We start from the raw sequence: 10,512 nt of genomic DNA, 5'->3' as shown, positions 1-10,512 counted from the left end.
TCAATGACTAAAGAACACTGTTTATACAAGGTTCTGCTTGGAAAGCGAAATTAATTTTATTCATGATAACATGTTCCTGTTACAAGGACCTCTCTCACGAATGCACACACTTTTATGCAACTGTATTCGCAAATTTTTGTACTTGTTTTATATATCCAACCTAGCACATCTACTTCTTTCTCTCACCCATGATGCCTAGGCCTACAATCATGTTTGTAAAGCTGGCAATGTTTCCCTTTTCTCTTGAACATTATCTTGTTACATACCCGCTATTATATAATAAATAATACGTCAATACAAGTTAATTATTAAGTAACGTTGGAAGCCGACACAGTAAAAATAACCTTTTAAGTGGTTTACTGTTGATTATTGGCATTTCAAAGGTAAAATTAACAAAAGAGAATTGACACGTGTATCCAACCAACGATATGCCTTGTTCTCATCAAAAGAAAATTATAAGAGCTGCCAGCATTATGTATCACCCTTTAATCAAAACACTGGTTACTGTCATTTCCAGCTGCACTGTTTACCCTTCCTGAAATTAAGTACTGTTCTATTTTTATGACGAAATCTCGTCACAGGTTCACTATTCCATTCTGATGTTGGGACATTTGCATGAACAATTTACTGAAGGCAATTCGTGACTGTTCGTGTTGGCCTAATTTTATGAAATAATCATTGGCTGCTGTACATTACTTGTTGAAAATACATCAACAAAACAGTGATGAGGAAAATTCGCAATAGTGACGTGTTTGCATGCAAAGGATTATTAAGCGAACACCCATCCCCAGAATTCCTGAAAACTTTACTTAAACTTTGCTTTCCCTTCGATTTAATTTTTTCCAATAAGTTTCATGGGAGGCTGCAAATGCATTTACACATTCTTCAAACCACTGTATCTAATGTTACAATTACATAACGAACATAACAATATTATATAGTGTGGCATTATCAATTAAGGGACAGACTGGGTGCCGACATCATGAGAAAGATGGAGGATCCTTCTCCGCATAACCTTTCCATATGGTCCGGGTGTCAGCTGATGAAGTCCATCCTAATAACAGCAACAAACCAAACCAGAAAACCTAATTTGGGGAAAACAAACACCACATGTATAAAACTGCCACTTCCCCAATAACATGATACAGGCCAAAAAAGGGTCTTCCTTAGTTATTTCGAGGACTGTTTAATAGTCGGAGCATTTGTCTCATCAATTTTACCGGAGCAAAACCAAGGTTTTTGATAATAACATATTCTCATTTTCAAGAATGATTGAATTTTGTATACCCCTGCAGTATCCAGGTCTCCCTTCCTGTGGACATACAACTGGATAACAGACATCAAAGTTCCACTCAGAAGCGTGTCATTTCCTTCAATGCCAAAAAATGCCATCCCGTGCTGTTTGTCACGTAAATCCTACTTATTTCTTCATCCATCTTCACCACTATACAAACTAAGTACTCACATTTAGAAAGGCCTCCATGTATGCAAGAACATGCAAACCGCAATCATGCAGGTTTTCCTGCTGCGACACCTGATGAAAAAAAGAAGAGAATTTTTAGCTAACACAACATGTGATATTTGCTGAGGTTGTGGGTCAAGGACGTCTATAAACAAGGAACAAAGTGAAATCAACAATATCCAAAAAATCACAATCTGCTACTGATCAGCAGGATTATGCAGAAGTTTAATGGAACTTTGCACTTTGATTAACCAAGTGTAGTTGAAGTGTTTAATTGTAATGCGCCCCTAACTTATCACATAAATGAAATCATGCCGACTGTTAAGATAATGCTGTTCACAGACAAACCAAGTACAACAGATGACTCCAAAACAGAAACATTTAAGATTCCCAATGAACACTACTTTATTTCTTAAACCAAAACCATGAATACCTTGTCAATAATAAGGGCCGATCGGATACCTATAGCTCAGCAAGCATGCTTGGATCAACCACATTCATTATTCACCCTACACTGACCGCAACACTACGTTCCATGTTTCTTTCAAAATCTAATATATGGAGCAGTTTAGTTATGAAAGGAACTATAAAAAAATAAAACAATGGGCACTGTATTTTGTAACAACCGTGTGCTTATATTTTTAGAAATGTGGATGTAACTGCAACAGATAAATCTTACCTCACAGACCTCCAACTCCAAGCTGTAATTAAATGACTTTCAAGCACACCGAGCAATCTGATTCATGTATCTGGAGAAGTGATGAATCAAAGAATTATATACATGAAAAACCTACAAGATAATTGGACTCTGGAAAAAAAAAAGATCCAACAGCACAAATGGAGTAATTTCCCTAACGGAGTGCAGACAGTCTTGTCTAACAATTCGTATGACAACTTAATCAAATCAGATCTTCAGACAGAGGTACATTATGTTATTTTGTCTGGGCAAAAGGAAACGGAGAATTGAGTTGATTCTCAAAGCCAATCAAAATCTGGAAAACTTTTATGACATATAAAGTATGACTGTGTGGTGAACATGAGTCGAATTTTGTGTAAAGTTCATGTGAGCATGATATACAATGCTGGTGTGTAGTTCCAACAGCTGAAGTTGTACTGGCTTGACAGTAGTGGTTATAAAAGGTTTTTTTGGGTTTATTTAAGTGTGAAATTACGGTTCAATATACACTGACAAATCACAAACATTTGTCATACATGCATTTTCAGGATAAATGAGAAACAGTTAAGTTAATTAGAACTAACTAAAAAAAATTAATACTTTCAAATTTAGACAGCAAGTGCCATATGCCTTTGTGGGACAATGCAACTGTGATACATAATACTCAGATAAGATACGGTTGTCATGTTTCTAAACAGTTTAATAAAGGCTTTCATTAAGTTCCACTCTCATACATTACCTAGTGGTGGTCTGATGGATCTCTTGATACACTTGCTGACCCAGATGCCCCTGCAGAGAGTCAAGGATCAGCATCCTGCATTGGAAAACCAGCAAAGACATTACACAGTTCTCATCAAACACTTTGGTAGTAGGAAACTTGTCTATATCGATTAACTGCTTTTCAGGATACATGAAGAATTATTTGTAATTTCTGACAAAACATTTAAACATATAATAACAAATGAGAGTAACCCAAGTGGATTGCTTATTGCTCTCACGTTTTCCTCTGGTCTCAAAGTGGCATATTCAACTGTCAAAAGACTGTATTAACAAGAAAAAACTTGCATCTTAACTTTCAGTAAGTTGCATTCGATCAACTGATAATTACTGGAAAATAACTTGTGCATACTGGTTCTCATGCTGAAACAATTTCTTTTCACTGGAAAAATAGCAGGTGGTAGCAGAAAGTGCATAATTTGACCGAAGCATTCCAGCTCTAGGCCAAAAATAAAATGCTTATGATTATGGTTTCCCAGCCCACCCTACTTTTTAAATACCTGTGAAAAGGGCAGTCATTCATCATGTGATAGTCATTTTTATTTGAATAATGGTCTTCTGCAGATATTTCATGATGTAAGTTTAATGAAGCATATTCCTAGATATGAAAAAAATGCTAATTGTCATTTCAATGTTAGTAAACATCCAATGAAGAAACAGAACTCTCCATCTGCAGTATCACCATATGAAATCATTATTTTTAATGCACGAATACAAAATTTTGTTGTCTTAATCTTATTTATCTTATTAACCCAAATATTGTATTCATGAACTCTAAGTACAAATCGCATCAGAAAGAACACAATAATTTGCTGATTTCTCAAATTAACCAGTGTCGGGAAAATATTGCCTCTCTTGTAAAGGGCCTTAAATTCAATTATAAAACCATGTGAGCCATTTTACATTCAAGAGGTACAGGCACAATTGCAGATTACAGGCTCAGAAGACTTTTGGGGGGGGATTTTACAGTTTGTTGGTAAAAAACCTAAGTGAAAATGTTGCGATACCTGGCTACATGGTATTTAGGTTTAATGGTTTCTGGCTAGCACACGCCAAACAGAGCTATTAGCAATTGGGAAAACCCGACAACATACAGCTGGATAGCTCTGTTGGTAGAATAATACTGGATAGTATTTCAGAGGTTGTAGGCTTAAATCCCATTTATAATTCCCCCAAACTTAATCAAGATGCTTTTTTGGTGCACAGGTGATTGACATTGATTCCCCCAACAGCGCCTCGGGAAACCTATAGTTATATTATTACACATATATTACTCAAAGAATTGTTGCATGATGATAAATTGTAACCATATATCCTATCACATGGCAATCAGTTACTCATGTGTTGCACAACCTGCTTTATAAGAGTTTTCTCACAAGACAAATGTAATAAAAAACATCAGTGTATTCATGCTTATTTCAATGACCAATTCAATCAGTAAATTCACCTGAATATGCTCCAATTCTGGCTGTGGCTGCTGCCTCTGTCCGTAATGTGTGACTGATGATGTCCTTTGGATTACAGCCTGAGATAACCATTGACCCGTCCGTTGTCATGTGCATGAAAGCACATGATGACGGTATATTATCATTGAATTCACTCAAATACTGCGGAGAGAACAGATTGCATTACGATGTTGCACTAAAAGGGTACAAATTGAAAGGAGGTGATAATTAATTAGTATGAAGAAGTGAAAGTAAGTTATTAACACACCATGAAGTTAGTTTTGATAGCCTTTCGGGTGTGATTTTGCACACTTGTGGATGGAAGGTTAGCAGTAGTTTTTCTTGTTTTCAGAGCTATTTCCTTTTCCCATCTTTTTTTTAAGGGGGAAAATTATTTTACACTTTACTTTTTGTTTAGTATGAATAGTAAACAAATGTGCTTTCACTTCAGGAATTAGAGCTGCTATAAATGATGACTAGTTATACCAGGTAACCAAGCAATCAACAAACACAAACACAATTCTGGCGATAGGAATATTCTAATATTTACCATGATAGTTTGATCCAAATAAGTTACTAGGACGCTGTATTGCAGCCTCTTTGAATCTTCCAATCACAAATGGGTCCTCCGCAAAAGTTCCCATTGAAAGCTGGAACTTAAATGTAAAACATCAAACATGAGAAAAAAGAATATTCTGATAAACTCACTGCAACTTGATGCATTTTGTTACAATTAGGAACGGCGGAAAAATACATACCACCCCTTTCCAGACCTCCCTGGTTTAGCCTCATTGTGACAAATGAAGACACTGATGCTCCCATTGTAGATACCCATTTTGAAGCCTGCAAGAAATTGATATACCACTCTATGTTAAAATCTAAAAATCATATTACATGATTCCACAAAAGCTATTCCTAACCAAAACCGTGCTAATTAATATCACAACTGATGATTTGCAGGTGGTCTTACGCGAGCAGTATAACCATGTTCAAATTTTACTCTTAAAAACCATATCTCACTAATCGGTTGGAAGGTATTTGTCCTTTAACAAGTGTTATAACAGAACTCCCACAAATTAGTTGCATAAGTGGAATTTAATGTTTAGAAATTCACATTTCTGTATTTTCAGTCGTGGATTTTAATGTGTGCTGAGTTTGGGGATGGAGTTGATGTCTCGGGATTGTGTTGGGACAGGATCTCATGTAAAGGGCAGAATTCTCAACAAGTAGTTGAGGTTTTTTCCTTATATTCATTAAAAAGAAAGATGCGGAGAAGTTTGTGATGACATTTATCAGTAACATGAAAGTGTGTCACTTTGTATATGTTGAATAAGGTTTGAAAACAATATGAAGTTCTAAAAAAAAAGACAAATTATGTATATTATCACGAAGAAATTCTACGAACGTGTAATGAAACCACTGACATCTAAGGAGTGGCTGTGGTTTTAAACACATGCAGTCCTTGAAAAGGAAACTAAAGGAAAAGCTGATGTAACTAAATTTATTTTTGGGAAGACACCAAGGACGTGGAAGCAAATAAAAAGAAGGAGTAGGTGATGGGGAGGGGTGGATACAAACTTAGATCACAGATTGAACATTTCAGATTTAGTCTTCAGGTTTCAAGCTTTGCAGTGGCTGTAAACTTCTATGTAGATAGCCAACACGTGTGTGGGTGTGAATCAATCAATGTAACTCAAGTGATTTTATCTTAAAAAGGAGAAAATAACAATATAAATTGGGACCTACATGAATGAGTTTTGAATTGAAATACGTACACTCCTAATTTAGGAAGCATAAGTGATTAAAGCCATGATGTTAGCATATGATCGTGGAGAAATTTTCTTTATGTGATGCTGATCTTTTCAAATCATTCCAATAGTGTCAAAGCCATGTAATCATTAGGTTGGAAGAAATTGATACTTCAACCCTATTTTGTCAACAGATTTATACGACAATTATAAGGGACTTTTCTGAGTGCATGTACATGTACAATAAGTCCGACCATGGTAGAACACATATTTATTAAAAGGAGATTGTTTAATGTGTACGATGTGATGGCTGGCATCTGCTGAATTATCTGTAGCAGGAAAAGCCATCTTTTTATTAACCAAAAATAAACAACACCTGAGTGGTAACAGGATCTTATCAGCGACTGTTTATTACTGTTTAGTAACAAACCACAGCATTCAACAATTATTATCGCTTGACTAGACACAATAGAATGTATGCGTGTGTGGTTTTCTCAAGACAAGTGGACTGTCAGAAAGAAAATCTCAGTTGGCCTTTATTAGCTCAGAAACTGAATTACACACCTTCAATCGCTACAGTTGGTCACGGCGCAGGAATGTTCAAGCAGATTGACACATGAGTTTGTGAAGTTGCCCTGGACACAGTTACCAACAATTTAATACATGTCTGTGCTTGAAAGGGTCACCATCTCTGCTGATTAGAGACACAATGAAATCATGTTATCTGACTCAGAGATAGAGAGGACAGTACTCGCCACGTTTCAGCCTCTTCGTATGGAGGGTCATCAAACAGTGGGCAAATTATCTGGGGTAAAAGGGGGGTGTACAGTTTCATGGGCTTATTAATCTGTCCCCAAGAGGAGGGTAACTCACAATAAAAAGGGACTGGATAGAGTGAAAAAGGGGCTTACTGTTTATGCCTGCCTGCTGGCACGAAAGAATGTGTCTTAATACTCCATGTAGCTCGTATTTTACAGCATCTTTTCTTGTCATTCATTCAAAACGTTTTGGTCTTCCATGATCAGACATTCAGACCCACTCAGTAGGTCAATAAAGATATCATGTTTTTTTTCCGTAGTCTCTGCAATACATTTGGGCTGAAGGATTTTCTGACAAGTAAGTACTGTATGTATGTGTCATCAGAATATGACAATAAACATCCACTGAAAATATTCTATGTGTTAAAAGCTATTTGTGTTGTTCCCGGATGCACAGCACTAATAGCAATCACCTAAACATTGGATTAAGACAGCACAGTTTAATGAAACTACAGTCAATCTAGCTTTTCCATAATCCATTTTGTTCGAGTTTGTTTCCCTGGGTACCATCCAGAAATGTTAATGAGACTTCCCCAAAATTGGCTCGAGACTTCTGATGTGAAACTAGGCTTAACAATTTCAAGACAAATTCATTTTATATTCTTTGAATTCAGAACAGTGATTTCGTGGACTATTGATACATTAATTAAAGTCTACTTTAATCAATCATGATGAGTTAAAAGGATCTTCGGCCACTTATGACCATTTCAAAAATAAACCTGCATTGATCCATTGACTAAAGGAATGTTCTCAGCAGCGTAATGGCTTGCATCTTAATATAATATCTTCTTGTTAAGGACTCAGCTGACATATCAAAAAACTATGATGAACTGCAACCTTAAATTTATTTTAGAGAGTACTCGGCCGAGTACTTTTATCCTAAAAAGTTAATTTTAATCAAACAGTGATGGTCTGAAGTCATTATGTTGCTTTGTAATCTTACTTTATGCATGTACCTTAAAATGCCGATGTACTTTAGCTTTGTTCACTCCTAACTAGTTAAATATTTGGTAGGGAAGTTGGTTCTCAAAAAGTACTCGACTACATCACTGCCACAGAGCAAAGCAGGACAAAGCACCAAGACCAGGGTCTTAGGAATGACAAGGTCACACCTATCACTCACAACTTACAAAACCCATTCGAGGACTGTGAGTCATGATCAATAACTGAAACTTACATGCTTAAAAGAGTAACTTTTGGGCAATCAATAACTAAAGCTCTGTAGACAACAACAACAACAACAGTGTTCCTTCATATCCCTTCTCAAACTATTCTCCTTGAAATAAGGAAAGGAGTGAACATAATTGTAATTCTGTCTATCCACTGGTGTTGTTCCCCTGTACATTCATGCAAGTATCATTACCTTTAAATTTAATGTTGCACTCCCTGAATCTCCTATAATAAGGGGTGTTATCAATCAACTCTTGCATACTTGGATTAATATTTGCAGATTGCATTTGTCTTCTGATGACCTAACTTAGCAGCTTGTACCAAAGTAAATGTGCATTGTATATGGGTGAATGTCATATTCATTATTGTAATTTATTAAATAACGTTATTCAATCTTATCACTTTCATTTCTGGTATGGTCCTTTTATGTTTTCATTGCTGAACTATATGTCTGTGCTATATTCTTTGAAACATTTGTAACAATGATATGTCCTTCTAATGTGTAGATGTTACAACTGCTGATCAATATGTCTAAATTATTATTTTTTTTAATCAGAAAGGAAGGCCTTTATGGTTCACATTAAATTGGTTTTCCCTTACCTGTCATTTGCTAGTGGCTTTATTACTTTGTACAGTCCTTGTGTAAAGTTGTATTTGCCACATACAAGTTGATAAGTGTGGCCCGACAAGGAGTGGGTCCACGATGTATTGTTAGGAAAAGACAGGCTATTATCATTGGACTGAGTTGAAGACACAAATCAGTTCTTAATTTACCGTTTTATTGTGCAAGTTGTTTCAGTTTAATCTGACCATGATTTGAATGTTCTTATTGTTTGTTTCTTGTTTGTGTGTCCTCGGTCCCCCTAGTACATGTACATGTTTGTTTACCCAGATTTTCAGGTGTCTGTTTATTTGTGTTGTATTTGATGTTTGTTAATATGTTTGTCTGCGGTTTATTGTTTGTCTTTTTTTCATTAGTCACTTCACCTGTGTTCCCCTGGGTAATGATTCCCCTCCACACCTACAACATCTTATTTCCTGGTTTACCGTCATTCTCCCTTAGAGTTTTTGTGTAGTCTTGTTTTTCTTGTCAACTGATTTATTTATGTGTATTCTCCATTAATTTACACATGTACATACATATCTGTTATTTACTATCTAGTATTTTTGTTTATAATGTTCTTTATTTGAGTTCATTCATTTCCATTCCTGTAACTGGTGGTATTTCTGCTGTTTGATGTGGCTAATAAATAACCAAATAAAAAAACAAATAAACAAATAAATAGGCAGAGGGAAGACTAGCGGAAAGACGAGTGGACTGACTGACCATGAAACATTTTGGGGGTGATTATAAATCTATATAGAGCGGGATGCAGGCTGGGTGGTATAGCTTCCTTAAAGTTGTGGTCAGGCTTGTGGTTGTAAAATTACAGCCTTGGAGTCTTGCGGAGTTGGACAGTGCTTGGAAATGGACCACAACCAGGAACTCCATTGAGATCTTCATTACAAGACATTAAACATACGTAGGATCAAGGAGTGAGTGACCAATTACTAATATGACTAATTCTGGGCTTACACTTGTTTTTAGTTGTGTTAATATCACGTATTTCTGAATTACATCAACATATTAACATCTCTATTCCTTCAGAAAGGGCAGCTGATAATAAATAATGCTTGTATAACTTGTTGACGCTTTTTGATGCTATTGACGCCAGCATGACCGAGGCAGGTAGAGCGATTTAATGTCAACAACCTTTACACGCGCAAGTAGTGTCAAAAAAGCGAAGGTTCAGTAGCCAAGGGAACGTTTCAAAAGGCGACGGAGGCTGGGGTTAAAATGAATAAATCCCTGTTAGCAATAGGTATTACTTACAACGAGTTGTCTCCCGTGGTTTAGGCTTTGCATCACAACGACGTAGCTCGGGCTCCGAGTCAGATTGATCAGCTTCTTCTTTTTTTGATGAATTGGAAAGCGATCCATTCATGTCATCCATGACATCGACACGAGAAATAAAGCAGGGCCACAAAAAAGGTGTTACGTCTAGAGTAGGGCCTAATTGGATACATTACTCCAACTGATTCGTTCCCACAGACTGAATTAAGCTCAAGAACCAAAACAAAAAAAACCTAGTGCAGCACCAACGCGAAGAACATTTGCAAGACCTTTGTGAATGATAGGAGCAGAGGGACTACTTCTGACAATACCAGCGCCTGAATCAAGAACTGCATGTCTGAAGTGACAGCAAAAACGAACTGCAAGCTTTGGATCAGTGGACACCATGTGGTTCTTCAATGAATGTGTGATGATAAAACGTCACAAACTTTGGATCGATGTCATTGGACGCGTCGTTCAGATACGAATAAATATGCATGCCCTTCGAAACACGGCAACTAGCGGGGCTATCACAATTACTGC

General features: G+C 36.5%; 1 long non-coding RNA gene across 2 annotated transcripts; it reads right to left on the bottom strand.

The window, feature by feature from the left end:
- Positions 1-32: 32 nt before the first annotated feature.
- On the bottom strand, positions 33-10,486 carry LOC110990558 (uncharacterized). Of its 2 annotated transcripts, none has more exons than XR_015427474.1 (8): positions 9,970-10,486; positions 5,119-5,203; positions 4,911-5,016; positions 4,363-4,522; positions 2,878-2,952; positions 2,142-2,211; positions 1,466-1,534; positions 33-1,085 (listed from the first exon to the last, which is right to left on the bottom strand). It is a non-coding gene; the product is annotated as an uncharacterized LOC110990558 (long non-coding RNA). The 2 variants fall into 2 exon arrangements; XR_015427473.1 differs by having other exon boundaries at positions 33-1,054.
- Positions 10,487-10,512: the final 26 nt, after the last annotated feature.

This window comes from Acanthaster planci, linkage group LG13 (assembly GCF_054643075.1).
Source record: "Acanthaster planci isolate LZ-2023a linkage group LG13, COTS_SCS, whole genome shotgun sequence".
NCBI lineage: Eukaryota > Metazoa > Echinodermata > Asteroidea > Valvatida > Acanthasteridae > Acanthaster > Acanthaster planci.
The sequence above is the reverse complement of the archived record's forward strand: the minus strand, read 5'-3'. Positions and strand labels throughout refer to the sequence as shown.